Genomic DNA, 23587 nt, shown 5'->3' with positions numbered 1-23587 from the left:
CTTCTCTGTCCTGGCACCCCAATGGTGGAACCAGCTTCCCCCTGAAGCTAGAACAGCAATGTCCCTTCCCATCTTCCAAAAACATCTGAAACCCTACCTCTTCAAAAGAGTATCTTAAAATATTCCCACATCACTCTGCCCCCTACTAGCTCGGACTGCTTTGAGGAAAAATTTACTTACTATGACTGATATGCAATTGTCCCACCTAGCTATCTTAAGATGAATACACTAACTAAGTCGCTCTGGATAAGAGAGTCTGCTACATATCTCAAAATGTAAAACGTAGAATAAAAGCTCCTTAAAATCAGTTTAAAATTACAGGGCTACGAGGATAAGAGGAGAGAGAGAGAGACATTTCAAATCCTTCCAAAGCTTCTTCAGCACAATTCAGAGAGAGGACAGTACCTTCTTCCTGACCCCTAGTCCAGACCAGGAGTTCTTCCTGACCCCTCGTCCAGACCAGGAGTAGTTCCTGACCCCTTGTCCAGACCAGGAGTTTTTCCTTGGTCAGATAATATGGAAAGTAAAAAAACAAAACAAACACAGGCTCTACTTCTGAGTTCATTTATACAGTGAGGGAAAAAAGTATTTGATCCCCTGCCGATTTTGTACGTTTGCCCACTGACAAAGAAATGATCTGTCTATAATTTTAATGGTAGGTTTATTTGAACAGTGAGAGACAGAATAACAACAAAATAATCCAGAAAAACGCATGTCAAAAATGTTATAAATTGATTTGCATTTTAATGAGGGAAATAAGTATTTGACCCCTCTGCAAAACATGACTTAGTACTTGGTGGCAAAACCCTTGTTGGCAATCACAGAGGTCAGACGTTTCTTGTAGTTGGCCACCAGGTTTGCACACATCTCAGGAGGGATTTTGTCCCACTCCTCTTTGCAGATCTTCTCCAAGTCATTAAGGTTTCGAGGCTGATGTTTGGCAACTCGAAGCCACTCCTTTGTTGCCTTGGCCGTGTGTTTTGGGTCATTGTCATGCTGGAATACCCATCCACGACCCATTTTCAATGCCCTGGCTGAGGGAAGGAGGTTCTCACCCAAGATTTGACGGTACATGGCCCCGTCCATCGTCCCTTTGATGCGGTGAAGTTATCCTGTCCCCTTAGCAGAAAAACACCCACAAAGCATAATGTTTCCACCTCCATGTTCGACGGTGGGGATGGTGTTCTTGGGGTCATAGGCAGCATTCCTCCTCCTCCAAACACGGCGAGTTGAGTTGATGCCAAAGAGCTCGATTTTGGTCTCATCTGACCACAACACTTTCACCCAGTTCTCCTCGGAATCATTCAGATGTTCATTGGCAAACTTCAGACGAGCCTGTATGTGCTTTCTTGAGCAGGGGGACCTTGCGGGCGCTGCAGGATTTCAGTCCTTCACGGCATAGTGTGTTACCAATTGTTTTCTTGGTGACTATGGTCCCAGCTGCCTTGAGATCATTGACAAGATCCTCCCGTGTAATTCTGGGCTGATTCCTCACCGTTCTCATGATCATTGCAACTCCACGAGGTGAGATCTTGCATGGAGCCCAAGGCCGAGGGAGATTGACAGGACTTTTGTGTTTCTTCCATTTACGAATAATCACACCAACTGTTGTCACCTTCTCACCAAGCTGCTTGGCGATGGTCTTGTAGCCCATTCCAGCCTTGTGTAGGTCTACAATCTTGTCCCTGACATCCTTGGAGAGCTGTTGGGTCTTTGCCATGGTGGAAAGTTTGGAATCTGATTGATTGATTGCTTCTGTGGACAGGTGTCTTTTATACAGGTAACAAGCTGAGATTAGGAGCACTAGAGTGTTCCTGGGAGCCAGAAATCTTTCTGATTGAGAGGGGGTCAAATACTTATTTCCTTCATTAAAATGCAAATCAATTTATAACATTTTTGACATGTGTTTTTCTGGATTTTTTGTTGTTGTTATTCTAACTCTCACTGTTCAAATAAACCTACCATTAAAATTATAGACTGATAATTTCTTTGTCAGTGGGCAAACGTACAAAATCAGCAGGGGATCAAATACTTTTTTCCCCCCTCACTGTATGCCCATCAAATTGGCTACATGCAACATCAACCTCCATATAGAGATGTTGTTAAGGTCCTGGGTGAGAAAGCACAGATCTAGAGAGGAGAGGAGGGATTTTAGAACAATGTACAGGTAACTGCCAAAATAAAAGGAAACACCAACATAGTGTCTTAATAGGGTGTTGGGCCACCACAAGCCAGAACAGCTTCAATGCACCTTGACATATATTCTACACGTGTCTGGAACTCTATTGGAGGGATGCGACACAATTCTTCCACAAGAAATTCCATAAAAAACCTGAAATGAATGCTTGCATGTTTCCATGTATTCCACTTTCAACTCTACCAGAACACCATGTCCATGTTTACAGGCTCTGCACCTTACTTCTCCAAAGCCCAAAAGGTTCACAGGTTTAGTGAAATGCCTTTCTTGCAAGCTCCAAACTCAGTAATCAATGTAGCACTAAAAATAACACAAAGTAGAACAATAACACACAAAAACTAAAAATAACGAAAAAGGAAGAAGCCACACACACACACACTTCCAATACCATATTAACAATGTGCAGGGATACTGGAATGATAGCGGTAGATATGTATAGGGGTAAGGTGACTAGGCATCAGGATATCTGATAAAGCGTAGCAGCAGTATATATGATGATTGTGTGTGTGTGTGTGTGTGTGTGTGTGTGTGTGTGTGTGTGTGTGTGTGTGTGTGTGTGTGTGTGTGTGTATAGAGTCAGTATAAATGTGTGTGCTTGTTATGTGTGTGTAAAATACAAGGGTCAACTCAGATAGTCCGTATAGCCAAAAACAATTTAATCAATTTTAGAATTATGCTGTAACGTTACAAAATGTGGAAAAAGTCAAGGGGTCTCACACACACACACACAATATATAAACGCAACATGTAAAGGATTGGTTTCATGAGCTGAAATAAAAAGATCCCAGGAATATTCCATACTCACAAAAAGCGTATTTCTCTCAAATTGTGCACAAATTTGTTTACATCCTCTTTGTGAGTATTTCTCCTTTGCCAATATAATCCATCCACCTGACAGGTGTGGCATATCAACAAGTTGATTAAACAGCATGATCATTACATAGGTGCACCTTCTGCTGGGGACAATAAAAAGGCCATTCTAAAATGTGCAGTTTTGTCACACAACACAATGCAACAGATGTCTCAAGATTTGAGGGAGCGTGCAATTGAATGTTCATTTCTCTACCGTAAGCAGCCTCCAATGTCGTTTTAGAGAATTTGGCAGTAAGTCCAACCTGCCTCACAACCGCAGACTACGTGTAACCACACCAGCCCAGGACCTCCACATCTGGCTTCTTCACCTGCGGGATCGTCTGAGACCAGCCACCTGGACAGCTGATGAAACTGAGGAGTATTTGTCTGTAATAAAGCCCTTTTGTGGGGAAAAACTCAGTCTGATTGGCTGGGCCTGGCTCCCCAGTGGGTGGGGCCATGCCCTACCAGGCCCACCACCCATGGCTGTGCCCCTGCCCAGTCATGTGAAATCCAGAGATTAGGGCCTAATTAATTCATTTCAATTGACTGATTTGCTTATATAAAACTGTAACTCGGTAAAATCGTTGAAATTGTTGTGTTTACATTTTTGTTCAGATAGATAAGCATATTTCTTTATCAATCCTTCCATCTAGTATCCACATCTACAAATATCCCCGTAAGAACTGCGAACCCCCCAAGTTCAGCTGAATCACGAGTCACACCAAAATTGTCCTGAGATGAAAAGATAAAAAGTTTTAGTTCTGCTTGTTTGTCTCTTAACTCACAAAAACCTGAACGCTACATTTTCCTCTCGTACAGGACTGGAGAATAATGGTGTGCTTGAGAGTGTGAGGAATCACACTTCAGAGTGAGACAAAGTGTGCAGGGGAGCAGAAAAATGGTTTATTCATCAAGAAGTGAGCTGACATGTAAAGAACATGGAGTGTGCAATGTTCCATTTCCCTGAGGGCTGTGGTTATATCAGCCTCGACACAATATTGGCCAACACCACCCAGTCATTCTGACAGCACATTGTCAATTGATCCTCGCTTAGGGTTTCCAATGCCACTGCACACATGCACCCACGCAAGCACACGTGCAAAGTGCACACACAAAACATTGAGGATTTTCCTAGTTAGGAAAATTGGAAAATAAATCGCCAAAATACTGAAGAAAACGTGGTCTTAACAGCCTCAGTCCCCAGTTTCACCTTCATTGCTGTATTTGAGTTGAATCAGTAGATTGCCATTATTTGCGAGAGGCGTTAGTCTTCCTGTTCGCACTTCCCATAAAAAGATGGCAGAGGAAAATAGCTCTTCCCAAAGGCATCTTTTCCACTTGTTCCAGCACTGCATAGTTTATTTGGTGAGCATGTGCGAGAGTGTGAGTACAAGATGTGATCAGAAGACGCCTCTTACCTTGTGACCAGCAGGTGTGACCCCTTCCTCTGTGACGCTTTGCCCATTCTGAAAAGAAACGAGACAAAACACATTTTCAGTGCCAATATGGCTTCTGTGTGTGTGATCCTATGTGTGGGTGGGAACCATAGCAACCTAGAGCATCTATAGTCATTATGCTACTTTGTTCCTAAACTGACAAACCCAATAATCTACGGCAAACACACTTCCCCAGTGGGTTTCACCTGTTGAAATGGCACAGTTACACTCCAACAATGCATCTAGCTGAAGCATTGCTAAGAGCCCTTCAGAGAGAACATCCATTTGTTATCAGCCAATCTGCACATTATTTCCCAGCATACACAGGATGGACCAGAGGCTAAACCACCAGATGAGATAATTGTTGTGTAGTTTCACAAGAGCAGACGCTCTTTAAATGTAATGAGGAGAAGAGAATCAAGGTATTTCGAAGACCATTACATGACAGGCCACTTTCCAGTGAAATCACACAGACATTAAAGCCATGATAATGATGATTAGGCAGCCTGATTCAGTTCTTCATTTGAATAACCAACAGTTACCGTGTTTAAAGACTTCAGGTTGCTGAGTTGAGAACATCGGATGATGAAGTGCAATTGACTAAATGTTTCGCCCAAGGCCTTAGCAGATGTGACGGTACCACAGTACAATGTAGTGCACTATCCAGCTACCACAGGCCAATAGAACTGCCACAGGCCATTAAAACAGCCGAAGGTGAGTATCTCTAGAGATGTTCAATCTCTGTTTTCACAAAGAACTAAATACGATTTCTGTTTTGTGTGAAGCATTCTGTAAACTTACACCTAAGAATACACTCTCAAACTCACATTTCTTGCTTTGACATAAACACACCCTTTCTCTTACCATAGCAGTCAAAATATACTTTACTATATATTGCATTTGAAAAAACCGAACAGTCAAAGACACAAAGAGATAAGTTCAGACTTGAAGCGCCAACACTAACAGAGGCCCCACCCCATTTCCCTGTCATGTCACAATGGAGAGAGACAACCATGAAGTCACACTTCCTCTCCTACTCTTTTCCCCTGACGACAATACACACACAGTTATATTCTTCTAACACACACACACACAAAGAGTAGTCCATCTCATCACAGATCGATAGGTCTGTTGGGTGACAAATTAACTTGCCATGGAAATGTTTAGATGCATCAGTCTCAAAGGCCGCATTTACACAGATAGCCCAATTCTGATATTATTCAACTAATTGGTCTTTAGATTAAGCAAATCAGCTCTTTGGTCAAAATATCATAATTAAAAACGCAGCCAAAAAGACCAAGAGTGAGAAATTACTGCAGCAACCTCTGCTACAAATCAAGAGCTCAAGAGGAAAGTAGGATTCTTCCTAGACTTCCTGGTTGTTTCCATCACATCTGTCGTGTTTTTTTAGTGACATCACTAGGTTTACATCCATGGGGGTAGCAGGGCGGTTTTTGTATGCTCCAAATGTTACACCTCAAATCATCTCAAAGTTACATCAAACCGGCTTGTAGAGGTCAACTATCCCTTTAATAATCTAAAACTGAAAAGTCAAAAGATAGTTGTGAAACGCTGACCTAACAAGGAAACAATGAATCGTAAAAGGAGGGGTTTACACACACACACACAATATGTTTAAAAAACTAAAAGGAGGAAACCTACTGGTCGTCCGGTTCCGGATTGTTTCCCTAACCTCTGTGTTGACTTCCCCTCTATTTTTCGCACTTCTTCCCTCCTCCATCCTCTACATTCCGTTCCCCCTCCCCCTCCCTAAAGTTTGCGGTACTGTAGTCATATTCCCTGGGTCTTCAGGAGAGGTTGGAGCTGGAATGTGGAAGATGCTGCTCCACACGTTTTGGCCTCATTAGCACTGCATGGCTGATCCAAGTGTCCCAGTTAAACACGCTCTCCCCTGAGATTCCAACCAGAGCAAAACACAAACTTTAAAAGTATACCCTTACACATACAATTACACACTAACACAGATCCAAAATGTGCATAAGGGTTCCCCAACTGGCAGCCCGCGGGCCGAATTTGCCCCCCACCCCCCCACCCCTGTTCAAAAAAAAGGAAAAGTGAAAATAACAACAAGACACCAGAGATTTTAAATTTTGGAAATCTGTTCCAAAGTATTCCCACGCATAATATAGACGTGATCGTATAGAAATGTAAGCATAGTATTTAGGCAAATATTATATCTGTTTGGCTTTCTTGCGGTCAATTTGCAGTCTACAAATAATTTGTAATTATGTTCGGACCCCCTGACCATGCACTCAATAATATTATATACGCTACCAGTCAAAGGTTTGGACACACCTACTCATTCAAGGGTTTTTCTTTCTTTATAGAATTTTCTACATTGTAGAATAATAGTGAAGACATCAAAACTATGAAATAACACATACAGTTGAAGTCGGAAGTTTACATAAACTGGTTGGAGTCATTAAAACTCGTTTTTCAACCACTCCACAAATTTATTTTTAACAAACTATAGTTTTGGCAAGTCGGTTAGGACATCTACTTTGTGCATGACACAAGTAATTTTTCAAACAAATTGTTTACAGACCGATTATTTCACTTATAATTCACTGGTCTCACAATTCCAGTGGATCAGAAGTTTACATACACTAAGTTGACTGTGCCTTTAAACAGCTTGGAAAATTACAGAAAATGATGTCATGGCTTTAGAAGCTTCTGATAGGCTAATTGACATCATTTGAGTCAATTGGAGGTATACCTGTGGATGTATTTCAAGGCCTACCTTCACAATCAGTGCCTCTTTGTTTGACATCATGGGAAAATCAAAAGGAATCAGCCAAGACCTCAGAAAAAAAAATTGTAGACCTCCACAAGTCTGGTTCATCCTTGGGAGCAATTTCCAAAACGCCTGAATGTACCACGTTCATCTGTACAAACAATAGTAGACAAGTATAAACACCATGGGATCACGCAGCCGTCATACCGCTCAGGAAGGAGACGCATTCTGTCTCCTAGAGATGAACGTACTTTGGTGCGAAAAGTGCAAATCAATCCCAGAACAACAGCAAAGGACCTTGTGAAGATGCTGGAGGAAACAGGTACAAAAGTATCTATAGCCACAGTAAAACGAGTCCTATATCGGCATAACCTGAAAGGCCGCTCAGCAAGGAAGAAGCCACTGCTCCAAAACCGCCCTAAAAACCTGACTACGGTTTGCAACTGAACATGGGGACAAAGATCAGACTTTTTGAAGAAATGTCCTCTGGTCTGATGAAACAAAAATAGAACTGTTAGGCCATAATGACCATCGTTATGTTTGGAGGAAAAAGGGGGATGCTTGCAAGCCGAAGAACACCATCCCAACCGTGAAGCACGGGTGTGGCAGCATCATGCTGTGGGGGTGCTTTGCTGCAGGAGGGTCTGGTGCACTTCACAAAATAGATGGATTCATGAGGAAGGAAAATGATGAGGATATATTGAAGCAACATCTCAAGACATCAGTCAGGAAGTTAAAGCTTGGACAATGACCCCAAGCATACTTCCAAAGTTGTGTCAAAATGGCTTAAGGACAACAAAGTCAAGGTATTGGAGTGGCCATCACAAAGCCCTGACCTCAATCCTATAGGAATTTGTGGGCAGAACTGAAAAAGCGTGTGCGAGCAAGGAGGCATACAAACCTGACTCAGTTACACCAGCTCTGTCAGGAGGAATGGGCCAAAATTCCACCAATTTATTGTGGGAAGCTTGTGGAAGGCTACCCGAAACGTTTGACCCAAGTTAAACAATTTAAAGGCAATGCTACCAAATACTAATTGAGTGTATGTAAACTTCTGACCCACTGGGAATGTGATGAACGAAATCAAACTGAAATAAATCATTCTCTCCTATTATTCTGACATTTCACATTCTTAAAATAAAGTGGTGATCCTAACTGACCTAAAACAGGGAATTTTTACTAGGATTAAATGTCAGGAATTGTGAAAAACTGAGTTGAAATGTATTGGCTAAGGTGTATATAAACCTCAGACTTCAACTGTATGGAATCATGTAGTAACCAAAAAAAAATGTGTTAAACAAATCAAAATATATTTTATATTTCAGATTCTTCAAAGTAGCCACCCTATGCCTTGATGACAGCTTTGCACACCTCTTGGCATTCTCTCAACCAGCTTCATGAGGTAGTCACCTGGAATGCATTTCAATTAACAAGTGTGCCTTCTTAAAAGTTAATTTGTGTTTGAGCCAATCAGTTGTGTTGTGACAAGGTAGGGGTGGTATACAGAAGAAGCCCTATTTGGTAAAAGACCAAGTCCATATTATGGCAAGAACAGCTCAAATAAGCAAAGAGAAACTACAGTCCATCATTACTTTAAGACATGAAGGTCAGTCAATAGAGAACATTTCAAGAACTTTGAAAGTTTCTTCAAGTGCAGTCGCAAAAACCATCAAGCGCTATGATGAAACTGGATCTCATGAGGACCACCACAGGAAAGGAAGACCCAGAGTTCCCTCTGCTGCACAGGATAAGTTCATTAGAGTTAACTGCACCTCAGAAATTGCAGTCCAAATAAATGCTTCAGAGTTCAAGTAACAGACATCAACATCAACTGTTCAGACGAGACTGTGTGAATCAGGCCTTCATGGTCAAATTGCTGCAAAGAAAACACTAAAGGACTCCAATAAGAAGAAGAGACCTGCTTGGGCAAAGAAAAACAAGCAATGGACATTAGACCGGTGGAAATGTGTCCTTTGGTCTGGAGTCCAAATGGGATATTTTTGGTTCCAACCGCCATGTCTTTGTGAGACGCGGTGTGGGTGAACGGATGTTCTCCGCATGTGTATTTCCCACCGTAAAGCATGGAGGAGGAGGTGTTATGGTGTGGGGGTGCTTTGCTGGTGACACTGTCAGTGGTTTATTTAGAATTCAAGGTACACTTAACCAGCATGTCTACCACAGCATTCTGCAGCGATACGCCATCCCATCTGGTTTGGGCTTAGTGGGACTATAATTTGTTTATTAACAGGACAATGACCCAACACACCTCCAGGCTGTGTAAGGGCTATTTTACCAAGGAGAGTGATGGAGTGCTAGATCAGATGACCTGGCCTCCACAATCCCCCGACCTAAACCAAACTGAGATGGTTTGGGATGAGTCGGACGGCAGAGTGAAGGAAAAGCAGCGAACAAGTGCTCAGCATATGTGGGAACTCCTTCAAGACTGTTGGAAAAGCATTCCAGGTGAAGCTGGTTGAGAGAACGTCAAGAGTGTGCAAAGCTGTCATCAAGGCAAAGGGTGGCTACTTGAAGACTCCAATATAAAACAGTTTTGATTTGTTTAATACTTTTTTGTTTACTACATGCTATTTCATAGTTTTGATGTCTTCACTATTATTCTAACAGTAAAAATAAAGAAAAACCCTTGAATGAGTAGGTGTGTCCAAACTTTTGACTGGTAGTGTGTGTGTGTGTATATATATATATATATATATTAGATATACACAGCTCAAAAAAAATAAAGGGAACACTTAAACAACACATCCTAGATCTGAATGAATGAAATAATCTTATTCTTTACATAGTTGAATGTGCTGACAACAAAATCACCCAAAAGTTAATCAATGGAAATCAAATTTATCAACCCATGGAGGTCTGGATTTGGAGTCACCCTCAAAATTAAAGTGGAAAACCACACTACAGGCTGATCCAACTTTGATGTAATGTCCTTAAAACAAGTCAAAATGAGGCTCAGTAGTGTGTGTGGCCTCCATGTGCCCGTATGACCTCCCTACAACGCCTGGGCATGCTCCTGATGAGGTGGTGGATGGTCTCCTGAGGGATCTCCTCCCAGACCTGGACTAAAGCATCCGCCAACTCCTGGACAGTCCGTGGTGCAACGTGGCATTGGTGGATGGAGCGAGACGTGATGTCCCAGATGTGCTCAATTCGATTCAGGTCTGGGGAACGGGCGGACCAGTCCATAGCATCAATGCCTTCCTCTTGCAGGAATTGCTGACACACTCCAGCCACATGAGGTCTTGCATTAGGAGGAACCCAGGGCCAACCGCACCAGCATATGGTCTCACAAGGGGTCTGAGGATCTCATTTCGGTACCTAATGGCAGTCAGGCTACCTCTGGCAAGCATATGGAGGGCTGTGCGGCCCCCCAAAGAAATGCCACCCCACACCATGACTGACCCACCGCCAAACCGGTCATGCTGGAGGATGTTGCAGGCAGCAGAACGTTCTCCACGGCGTCTCCAGACTCTGTCACATGTGCTCAGTGTGAACCTGCTTTCATCTGTGAAGAGCACAGGGCGCCAGTGGCGAATTTGCCAATCTTGGTGTTCTCTGGCAAATGCCAAACGTCCTGCACGGTGTTGGGCTGTAAGCACAACCCCCACCTGTGGACGTCGGGCCCTCATACCACCCTCATGGAGTCTGTTTCTGACCGTTTGAGCAGACACATGCACATTTGTGGCCTGCTGGAGGTCATTTTGCAGGGCTCTGGCAGTGCTCCTCCTTCTCCTCCTTGCACAAAGGCGAAGGTAGCGGTCCTGCTGCTGGGTTGTTGCCCTCCTACGGCCTCCTCCACATCTCCTGGTAGCGCCTCCATGCTCTGGACACTACACTGACAGACACAGCAAACCATCTAGCCACAGCTCGCATTGATGTGCCATCCTGGATGAGCTGCACTACCTGAGCCACTTGTGTGGGTTGTAGACTCCGTCTCATGCTACCACTAGAGTGAAAGCACCGCCAGCATTCAAAAGTGACCAAAACATCAGCCAGGAAGCATAGGAACTGAGAAGTGGTCTGTGGTCACCACCTGCAGAACCACTTCTTTATTGGGGGTCTCTTGCTAATTGCCTATAATTTCCACCTGTTGTCTATTCCATTTGCACAACAGCATGTGAAATGTATTGTCAATCAGTGTTGCTTCCTAGGTGGACAGTTTGATTTCACAGAAGTGTGATTGACTTGGAGTTACATTGTGTTGTTTAAGTGTTCCCTTTATTTTTTTGTTACATCCATCCATCCATCCATCCATCCATCCATCCATCCATCCATCGTGGGGAGAACAAGTATTTGATACACTGCCGATTTTGCAGGTTTTCCTACTTACAAAGCATGTAGTCTAATTTTTATCATAGGTACACTTCAACTGTGAGAGACGTAATCTAAAACAAAAATCCAGAAAATCACATTGTATGATTTTTAAGTAATTAATTTACAATTTACATAAGTATTTGATCACCTACCAACCAGTAAGAATTCCGGCTCTCACAGACCTGTTAGTTTTTCTTTAAGAAGCCCTCCTGTTCTCCACTCATTACCTGTATTAACTGCACCTGTTTGAACTCGTTACCTGTATAAAAGACACCTGTCACTCAATCAAACAGACTCCAACCTCTCCACAATGGCCAAGACCAGAGAGCTGTGTAAGGACATCAGGGATAATATTGTAGACCTGCACAAGGCTGGGATGGGCTACAGGACAATAGGCAAGCAGCTTGGTGAGAAGGCAACAACTGTTGGCGCAATTATTAGAAAATGGAAGAAGTTCAAGATGACGGTCAATCACCCTCGGTCTGGGGCTCCATGCAAGATCTCACCTCGTGGGGCATCAATGATCATGAGGAAGGTGAGGGATCAGCCCAGAACTACACGGCAGGACCTGGTCAATGACCTGAAGAGAGCTGGGACCACAGTCTCAAAGAAAACCATTAGTAACACACTACGCCGTCATGGATTAAAATCCTGCAGCGCACGCATGGTCCCCCTGCTCAAGCCAGCGCATGTCCAGGCCCGTCTGAAGTTTGCCAATGACCATCTAGATGATCCAGAGGAGGAATGGGTGAAGGTCATCCCAACCGTGAAGCATGGTGGTGGAAACATCATTCTTTGGGGATGCTTTTCTGCAAAGGGGACAGGACGACTGCACCGTATTGAGGGGAGGATGGATGGGGCCATGTATCGCGAGATCTTGGCCAACAACCATCTTCCCTCAGTAAGAGCATTGAAGATGGGTCGTGGCTGGGTCTTCCAGCGTGACAACGACCCAAAACACACAGCCTGGGCAACTAAGGAGTGGCTCCGTAAGAAGCATCTCAAGGTCCTGGAGTGGCCTAGCCAGTCTCCAGACCTGAACCCAATAGAAAATCTTTGGAGGGAGCTGAAAGTCCGTATTGCCCAGCGACAGCCCCGAAACCTGAAGGATCTGGAGAAGTTCTGTATGGAGGAGTGGGCCAAAATCCCTGCTGCAGTGTGTGCAAACCTGGTCAAACCCTACAGGAAACGTATCTCTGTAATTGCAAACAAAGGTTTCTGTACCAAATATTAAGTTCTGCTTTTCTGATGTATCAAATACTTATGTCATGCAATAAAATGCAAATTAATTACTTAAAAATCATATCAATGTGATTTTCTGGATTTTTGTTTTAGATTCCGTCTCTCACAGTTGAAGTGTACCTATGATAAACCTCTACATGCTTTGTAAGTAGGAAAACCTCCAAAGTCGGCAGTGTATCAAATACTTGTTCTCCCCACTGCATACATGCATACATGCATACATGCATACATGCATGCATACATGCATACATACAACCGTTCAAAAGTTTGGGGTCACTTAGAAATGTCCTTGTTTTCCATGAAAACATACAGTGGGGAAAAAAAGTATTTAGTCAGCCACCAATTGTGCAAGTTCTCCCACTTAAAAAGATGAGAGAGGCCTGTAATTTTCATCATAGGTACACGTCAACTATGACAGACAAAATGAGAAAAAAATATCCAGAAACTCACATTGTAGGATTTTTAATGAATTTATTTGCAAATTATGGTGGAAAATAAGTATTTGGTCAATAACAAAAGTTTCTCAATACTTTGTTATATACCCTTTGTTGGCAATGACAGGTCAAAAGTTTTCTGTAAGTCTTCACAAGATCTGAGATCTGGAGACTGGCTAGGCCACTCCAGGACCTTGAAATGTTTCTTACGAAGCCACTCCTTCGTTGCCCGGGCGGTGTGTTTGGGATCATTGTCATGCTGAAAGACCCAGCCACGTTTCATCTTCAATGCCCTTGCTGATGGAAGGAGGTTTTCACTCAAAATCTCACGATACATGGCCCCATTCATTCTTTCCTTTACACGGATCAGTCGTCCTGGTCCCTTTGCAGAAAAACAGCCCCAAAGCATGATGTTTCCACCCCCATGCTTCACAGTAGGTATGGTGTTCTTTGGATGCAACTCAGCATTCTTTGTCCTCCAAACACGACGAGTTGAGTTTTTACCAAAAAGTTATATTTTGGTTTCATCTGACCATATGACATTCTCCCAATCCTCTTCTGGATCATCCAAATGCACTCTAGCAAACTTCAGACGGGCCTGGACATGTACTGGCTTAAGCAGGGGGACACGTCTGGCACTGCAGGATTTGAGTCCCTGGCGGTGTAGTGTGTTACTGATGGTAGGCTTTGTTACTTTGGTCCCAGCTCTCTGCAGGTCATTCACAAGGTCCCCCCGTGTGGTTCTGGGATTTTTGCTCACCGTTCTTGTGATCATTTTGACCCCACGGGGTGAGATCTTGCGTGGAGCCCCAGATCGAGGGAGATTATCAGTGGTCTTGTATGTCTTCCATTTCCTAATAATTGCTCCCACAGTTGATTTCTTCAAACCAAGCTGCTTACCTATTGCAGATTCAGTCTTCCCAGCCTGGTGCAGGTCTACAATTTTGTTTCTGGTGTCCTTTGACAGCTCTTTGGTCTTGGCCATAGTGGAGTTTGGAGTGTGACTGTTTGAGGTTGTGGACAGGTGTCTTTTATACTGATAACAAGTTCAAACAGGTGCCATTAATACAGGTAACGAGTGGAGGACAGAGGAGCCTCTTAAAGAAGAAGTTACAGGTCTGTGAGAGCCAGAAATCTTGCTTGTTTGTAGGTGACCAAATACTTATTTTCCACCATAATTTGCAAATAAATTCATTAAAAATCCTACAATGTGATTTTCTGGAAAAAAAATTCTCAATTTGTCTGTCATAGTTGAAGTGGTAGAACTTGCACAATTGGTGGCTGACTAAATACTTTTTTCCCCACTGTAAATGAAATTAGTTTGAATAGGAAATATTGCAAAATGCATAGGAAATGTTAGAAATAATGATTTTTAATAGAAATAATAATTGTGTCCTTCAAAGTTTGTTTTCGTCAAAGAATCCTCCATTTGCAGCAATTACAGCCTTGCAGACCTTTGGCATTCTAGTTGTCAATTTGTTGAGGTAAATCAGAAGAGATTTCACCCCATGCTTCCTGAAGCACCTCACACAAGTTGGATTAGCACTTCTTACGTACCATACGGTCAAGCTGCTTCCACAACAGCTCAATAGGGTTGAGATCCGGTGACTGTGCTGGCCACTCCATTATAGACAGAATACCAGCTGACTGCTTCTTCCCTAAATAGTTATTGCATAGTTTGGAGCTGTGCTTTGGGTCATTGTCCTGTTGTAGAAGGAAATTGGCTCCAATCAAGCGTCTTCCACAGGGTATGGCATGGCGTTACAAAATGGAGTGATAGCATTCCTTCTTCAAGATCCCTTTTACCCTGTACAAATCTCCCACTTTACCAACACCAAAGCACCCCCAGAGCATCACATTTCCTCCACCATGCTTGACAGATGGCATCAAGCACTCCTCCAGCATCTTTTCATTTGGTCTGCGTCTCAAATGTTCTTCTTTGTGATCCGAAAACCTCAAACTTCAATTTGTCTGTCCATAACACTTCTTTCCAATCTTTCTCTGTCCAGTGTCTGTGTTCTTTTGCCCATCTTAATATTTTCTTTTTATTGGCCAGTCTGAGATATGGCTTTTTCTTTGCAACTCTGCCTAGGTCAGCATCCCTGAGTCACCTCTTCACTGTTGACGTTGAGACTGGTGTTTTGCGGATACTATTTAATGAAGCTGCCAGTTGAGGACCTGTGAGGCGTCTGTTTCTCAAACTAGACACTAATCTATTTGTCCTCTTGCTCAGTTGTGCACCGGGGCCTCCCACTCCTCTTTCTATTCTGGTTAGAGCCAGTTTGCGCTGTTCTGTGAAGGGAGTAGTACACAGCGTTGTACGAGATCTTCAGTTTCTTGGCAATTTCTCGCATGGAATAGCCTTCATTTCTCAGAACAAGAATAGACTGATGAGTTTCAGAAAAAGGTTATTCGTTTCTGGCTATTTTGATTTTGTAATCAAACCCACAATTGCTGATGCTCCAGATACTCAACTAGTCTCAAGAAGGCCAGTTATATTGCTTCTTTAATCAGCACAACAGTTTTCAGCTGTGCTAACATAATTGCAAAAGGGTTTTCTACTGATCAATTGGCTTTTAAAAATGACAAACTTGGATTAGCAAACACAACGTGCCATTGGAACACAGGACTGATGGTTGCTGATAATGGGCCTCTGTACGTCTATGTAGATATTACTTTTTTTTATTTTTTTTAAATCAGCCGTTTCAAGCTACAATAGCCATTTACAACATTAACAATGTCTACACTGTATTTCTGATCAATTTGATGGTATTTTAATGTTTAATTTGTTACATTTAGTACTGACTCAAAGAAAAAAAAAATATGAAAATGCTGGGAATTGAACAAATATGCAAATTGGAACCAGAGTTTGAGGCTACAAAATATGATTTGGATGCAGTGTTCTACAAATAGGACTACTTCACTGTCAGTTTTGTGCACATACAGTATAAAGCAACCAGAATGGAGAAAGCCCATTAAAACCACTTAGAATTAATGTGTTGCCCTCCTAGGGTCATTCACTACCCATAATGCATATTTAGTACTTTCATTATTCAAAAACATCAAATACCGTCATAACTGATATTTTTGCCATCGCCCTACGCACACGCTGCTTGCAGCCAGCCATGTGACAATTTGGTTTCTCAAAAGACAAATCTATAATTCATGCAATGTACACAGCCTTGAAGAACTCACGGCGTGGTTAAAATATAACTTCAGTGTAACAGCTATGATTATAGCAGCGGCACCACCCTGAAACCAGGCAACAGGTAATCTCTCCCTCACACACGCACATCCAAAAAACAACAACCATTGCTTCATTCACAGTGCAAATACTGTACTTCAAACTAAAAAGCTGCAGCATTGACCATCTTTAATCCATAAACCTAGCTTTACTTAAAAAAAACTAGAATGTAGCATAGCTATGATGAAACAAGGAAAGCGACTTGTCCTCATATCTGCCAGTGTAGAACTAGAGGCATGTGATAACTTCAGGTTATCACATACCCCTATGGCAGCCAGTTAGTCATCTCACCCAGGTGTTCGTTCCAGAGGTCACACCCAGATTAGCTGAAGGTAAGCCAAAGGCTCTTCTCTGGATGTGTTCCAAGACCACTACATTGCAGTCGCCTTCCAGGTCTCACAACGCTAGCGTGCAGCGCCACTGCATTATAGTAGGTCTGGAACGCACCCAATCTCTCCCTCCCTCTGCTTACTTAATGGCCATGGCTTAGTAAAGCACACACACTTGTCTATTATTTCTCCATTTTCTTTTTCTCTGAATTGTTGGGAAGGGCCCGTAAGAAAGCATTTCACTGTTAGTCCACACCTGTTGTTTACGAAGCATGTGACAAATAACATTTGATTTGAGCCATTGGTTGCTGTGTGCAGTGCGTATGCAACATAGTCGGTCTGGAATGCACACAATCGCTCTCCATCCCTCTGTGTAGCTCAGAAAGTGTACCCTGTGCTGGCAGGCCACGCCTGGCTCAGAGGAATGTGGACCATTGTCTCACAGTTATTAACTCAACCCCTGGCCTCTTGCGTAATAACAGGGAAATCTCCAGCAGTGCTGACAGTCATCCCTTGCAGAGGCTTGTTGTGTTCTGTTCTGCTCTGTTCTACCCTCCCTCAGCAAATACTTCGGCCTGATGAAGGCATGCGCCGAAACGCATTGGTATTCGCAATAAATAAATATTTCGCAGCGAACTTGCAGTGTCCTGCCAAGAGTTGCTGATATTTCTCTTCATGTTCATGGTCCTCTGTAGCTCAATTGGTAGAGCACGGCGCTTGTAACACCAGGGTAGTGGGTTCGATCCCCGGGACCACCCATACGTAAAAATTTATGCACACATGACTGTAAGTCGCTTTGCATAAAAGCGTCTGCTAAATGGCATATTATTATTATTATTATTATTATGTTCAGCTCATTCTGCTGCAGAGGGACAGTGTGTAGTAGAGGTAGATACCTAATTGCATCAGTCGCAAACATGTCCTCCAGTCATTGAAAGGGGAAGAAAAGAATATGTCATCCGTGTGGGACGCAAAGTCCTCCAAATTAAAAATACATACATACCATTTATATCAAAGTATTACATGTTCACCAGAAGAAGGGGGTTCATGCAAAATATTAGAAGGAAGGAAGAAAATAGCATTTATGGAGCACTATGAGCAGGGAACAAAAATAATGTGTCCCACACGTAAAGGGGGACAATAAGAGTGACTTCATCCTGTGGCTCATTTGTCTGGTCTTGGCAGTGATCAAAGCAGTGTCTATGACTACGGCAGCTCTCTGAGGCATCTGTCGGGGAATCTCCGGATCACTTTGGGGATCACGGGACTCGCAGACGGACAGCCGATCCCAATTCGCTCCTCCCCCTCCCGCTTTGCCATAACTCTTCGATGTTTGCTTTGCCATAACCCTTGGATGTTTGCTTTGCCATAACCCTTCGATGTTTGCAGATCTGAAGGTTCTGGATAGGTAGGTCTATAAGCAGCAGTGTGGTGGAGACTGCACCATATTTCTTCCCCATTACAGATCCGCAAATGTCAAATGGTTGGGGCCAAAGGGGAGGGGAAGGGAGCAAACTGGGACCGAAACAAGAAGGCTGGTGGTGTGCCAGGTGCGAGCCAGTGGCAGCACATGGAACGAGACTAGTATAGGGAAGGGAACGGAACCACAGGGTGACAGGGAGGAATGGAGGGGGGGAGGAATGGAGGGGGGGAGGGAGGAATGGAGGGGTAACTTTGTAGGGGTACGTGACTAAACCCTGGGCCGGATCTGTAGCCGTCGCACCTTCTCTAGTTTCAAAACACAGAGTCACTGACAGGAAACAAACAGCTCATCAGCTGTCACCTGATAGGAGAGAGTAGCTCCTCTCACCGAGTGGATATGTTAAGAGTGTTGTGATTATAACATTTCTATTCAGATCAGACATTCACAACAATAGGTTTGGGGATTTGACATCCTACTATTTAGAACTGTAGTTGTATAGTGTAGACAGTTGTCGACAGTAACTGACATCATTATCAGCTAAAGTATACCAAAGGATCAATAGTAGAATCTGAACCTAGTTCGTACTTTGACAGTCAGTACCTTGACATTTCCATAAAGCTGTTAATGAATCTGACCTTGTCCAAACAGATAGTAACCCAAAACCACAACCCTTCAATCAATCAATTGATCCACAGCTCTCTCGTATCCAACCCCAGCCTTAACGTCTGTCTGTCTCAGGGCTCTCAGTTTACAGCTCAATCAATCCCCCTCGGCCTCGTCTGTAGAGCCGGGTGCCAACGAGAGCTGTGGTGTGACAGTAGTGATTTACAGCCTCAAGCTCAATGGGAAAGTTCCAAGTGTGACGCATTCAAAAGGTATTAGTCATCTCTCTCTAAATTACTACACATTGACTGCTCCTCTCGAACACATCATATTCATCAAAGGCCAGGACATGAAACGAGGCAAGACGGGCATAATTTCACCCGCCCATCCAATCTGATGGGGATTGGGCAAGAGCTCATTCCCAACAGGTTGTAGTATAGCTACACTCCTCCAGTTGAACCGAATCACAACACGAAGAAAGAGAAGTATGTGAACATAGTAGAGAGAATGACATTGCTAACTTTGTAGGTTTACATGTGCTGCGTGAGACACAACACTGGTTTATTGCGTTGTGACGGAGACAGTATGTCACTCCTGCCTCCAATTTGCCTTTTCAACTGAAGTTGTAAGTTCATGACCATAGTCAAAATTCCAGTGAGGACTTACTGGCAAGCAGCCACCTGCCAGGAGGTGTTGAGGACATAAAAAAAGCCAGAAACTGAGGTCTCAACTAATGTTCTCTGAACATTAGCCATTAGACTAGCCTACTGTACATCAAAAGGAAAATGTCAAGCCATTTCAACAACTGAAGAAAACAGGAAAAGAGTGACGGGGAGGGTAGCCTACTCACTTGATAACAAATTAAACTAAATGGCAGAGGAACATTTAAATACAGTAAATAACTATTTTGAACACTTAAGAGTCCACAGGACACTGCTCCATGGAATCACTGGAATCATTACACAAAATGATTTTGGCACATCCCACTTCGGCTACACTCCATCACACACACGGGTACATTGCAACAACCTCCTGTAACAAACAAGCAAGCGCTCCTTAACTTTACAAAACATGTAAAATAACAACTGGGGTGCCTTCAGCAGGACACAGCGTTTTGTAACGTTCAGATAGCATATTTCTATGTAGAACAAACATGCATCTATGACAAGCAGAATAAGGAATCACGTCGGCTCCACGTGCTATTTCTATATGCAACGTTCGAGAACGTTTTCGTACTGAACATTGCCCAGGTCAACATTGTTCCATTATGTCAATAAAAACCTATTGAATTCTGGTATTTATTGTCAAGTGTCTTTCCACGTGCACCAATGAACAGAATGGAAAAGTGTAGCCTACAGATAGCCTATATTTGGCACGCGGAATGACAATAAGAGCAATTTCACCGGTGTCCTTACCTCTGAGTCCAGTGTAACTAGTTCCATTTGGGGCCAGGGCTCCGCAAGATTTGCAAGAGGCATTATGCAGGTTTAGTTTTGCTCTCTGCTGCCGAAATACACGTTCAGTTTGCCCAGATGTATTGGGTTGTAGAGTGAGGTTACGTTACCCTGGACAATGTCTTGTTTATTCACAATCTGAATTCCGGTCGCTTGGGATGTATCAATTCAATCCCCGATGCAGACGCGTATCCCAGTCGCACTCGGCAGCCGTTTACTACAAACAAATATAATCCCGACAGAAAAGCACACGAGAAAACTAGTGATGATACCAACTTCAGGATATAAGTAAAAACGAACCCCTCTACACAGGTAGCCTAGGTCAGATTTGTAGCGAAGCGCCAACTGTGTTTGATGTTCTGTCTCTGCGACTGTGAGCTTCCAAGCCGTTTAATAGGCTATGCAATTATATTCATCCGCCAAAATAATTAGCTTTCTCTTGAGTCCATGTAATTAATCGACGATGCAGCCTATTATATTGTAGGCATACAGCTTCTCTTCTTCTCTGTATTTATGAGAGATTACTCGGAATGGGGACTTCGTTCTGTACTGCCTCCAGAATGTAGCATTGAAGCTGAGCTCAGCTCGACCTATTATTGGCAGACTCCAGACGGATTTCATCCAGCCCGGAATTGGTTGGTCCGCCCAACTGTATTTTCGCCATCCTCTGGAGGCTGGTTGAACTGCAATTTATGGATAGGATTACCCTACGTAATGCGCCAAAGCGCACCAAATGCAATTGTTTATGCAGTAATCAAATAAAAATGTTGCAAGCATAAAAAGACATTGAAGATAATTTTGTTCAGCATGATGGTAAAAAAAGATCATGGGGAGGAGGAAGAGGACGAAGAAGAAGAAGAAGAAGAAGAAGAAGAAGAAGAAGGGGTCAAATGGCGTTGATGATGAGGATGGTAAATAGTGATTCATTTTTATGCACATAGGTGTCATGCCCATTAATTGCACGTGCCCCGCTATCAGTGTCCCTTCAAAAATAAATGTGGTACATGACGCATTTGGGTTTGAAGGAAAACAGATTGATACTTTAGGGTTATAATTTATTAATGAATACACATTTTATCAAATTTCTTGAGTGTGGTGTATCAATTGATCTATGCATAGTCGAGGGTCATTGTGTTATTGTAACAATGCCTACATGTACAGTACTAGTCAAAAGTTTGGACACACCTACTCATTCAAGGGTTTTTCTTTATTTTTACTATTTTCTACATTGTAGAATAATAGTGAAGACATCAAAACTATGAAATAACACATTTGGAATCATGTGGTAACCAAAAAAGTGTTCAACAAATCAAAATATATTTTATATTTTAGACTCTTCAAAGTAGCCACCCTTTGCCTTGATGACAGCTTTGCACACTCTTGGCATTCTCTCAACCAGCTTCATGAGGAATGTGCTGAGCACTTGTTGGCTGCTTTTCCTTCACTCTGCGGTCTAACTCATCCCAAACCATCTGAATTGGGTTGAGGTCAGGGGATTGTGGAGGCCAGGCCATCTGATGCAGCACTCCATCAGCCTTCTTGGTCAAAAAGCCCTTACACAGCCTGGAGGTGTGTTGGGTCATTGTCCTGTTGAAAAACAAATGATAGTTCCACTAAGCGCAAACCAGATGGGATGGCGTATCGCTGCAGAATGCTGTGGTAGCCATGCTGGTTAAGTGTGCCTTGAATTCTAAATAAATCACAGACAGTGTCACCAGCAAAGCACCCCCACACCACCTCCTCCATGCTTCATGGTGGGAACTACACAGCTGGAGATCATCCATTCACCTACTCTACGTCTCACAAAGACACGGCGGTTGGAACCAAAAATCTCACATTTGGACTCATCAGACCAAAGGACAGATTTCCACCGGTCTAATGTCCATTGCTCGTGTTTCTTGGCCCAAGCAAGTCTCTTCTTCTAAATGGTGTCCTTTAGTAGTGGTTTCTTTGCAGCAATTCGACCATGAAGGCCTAATTCATGCAGTCTCCTCTGAACAGTTGATGTTGAGATTGGTCTGTTACTTGAACTTTGTGAAGCATTTATTTGGGCTGTAACTCTAATGAACGTATCCTCTGCAGCAGAGGTAACTCTGGGTCTTCCTTTCCTGTGGCGGTCCTCATGAGAGCCGGTTTCATCATAGCGCTTGATGTTTTTTGCGACTGCACTTGAAGAAACTTTCAAAGTTCTTGAAATGTTCCGTATTGACTGACATTCATGTCTTAAAGTAATGATGGACTGTCATTTTTCTTTGCTTATTTGAGCTGTTCTTGCCATAATATGGACTTGGTCTTTTACCAAATAGGACTATCTTCTGTATACCACCCCTACCATGTCACAACACAACTGATTGGCTCAAACGCATTAAGAAGGAAAGAAATTCCATAAATTAACTTTTAACAAGGCACACCTGTTAATTGAAATGCATTCCAGTTGACTACCTCATGAAGCTGGTTGAGAGAATGCCAAAAGTGTGCAAAGCTGTCATCAAAGCAAAGGGTGGCTATTTGAAAAATCTCAAATCTCAAATATATATTGATTTGTTTAACACTTTTTTGGTTACTACATGATTCCATATGTGTTATTTCATAGTTTTGATGTCTTCACTATTATTCTACAATGTAGAAAATTGTAAAAAAATTAAGAAAAACCCTGGAATGAGTAGGTGTGACTGGTACTGTATGTGCATATTTTTCCGTCTCTCTCCATAATTTGCCACCAGTGGAGGCTCCTCATAGGAGGAAAAGAAGGACCATCCTACACAGTGAATTTCATAAAAAGAATGAATGTATAATTTTTTTATAAAACATGTCACCAAATAACTGATTAAAACACACTGTTTTGCAATAAACATCTACAGTAGCCTCAACAGCACTCTGTAGGGTAGCACCATGGTGTAGAAACTTTTGTTTTAGTTGGTTTGGAATAATGATTTCACACCAGATCAGCTAGATGCAGGCAAGAGTGTGCAAGGCGGTATCGAATGTGTCATTGTCTCTCGACCTGTGCACCTACGTTATAAATATTCATTTGTAGGCTAGGTTGTAGCAACCTCATGATTGGTATAGGGCAAATTCGAGTATCATGTAGTAGCCTACACTTTTTTGTTGTTGTTTTATTCTTACTTTTTTGTTTAAAATAAATGCACTGTTGGTTAAGGGCTGTAAGTAAGCATTTCACTGTAATGTCTGCACCTGTTGTATTCGGCGCATGTGACCAATAAAATTTGATTTGATTTGATTTGATTTGATTTGAACTAGCTGGGTGAATGGAATATGAATG

General features: G+C 42.7%; 1 protein-coding gene across 1 annotated transcript in view; it reads right to left on the bottom strand.

Moving 5' to 3' along the window:
• LOC311145979 (ribosomal protein S6 kinase alpha-1) overlaps positions 1-20871 on the bottom strand; it is an 83348-nt gene extending 62477 nt beyond the window's left edge. The window contains exons 1-2 of the mRNA XM_084182393.1: positions 20266-20871; positions 4444-4518 (exon numbers count right to left, since the gene is read on the bottom strand). The gene's annotated coding sequence lies outside the window, so the exon portion shown is untranslated. The remainder of the gene's footprint in view (positions 1-4443; positions 4519-20265) is intronic.
• Positions 20872-23587: the final 2716 nt, after the last annotated feature.

Source organism: Coregonus lavaretus, assembly GCF_964263955.1.
Source record: "Coregonus lavaretus genome assembly, chromosome: 18".
Lineage (NCBI taxonomy): Eukaryota > Metazoa > Chordata > Actinopteri > Salmoniformes > Salmonidae > Coregonus > Coregonus lavaretus.
This window is presented reverse-complemented; position numbering and strand designations above follow the sequence as displayed.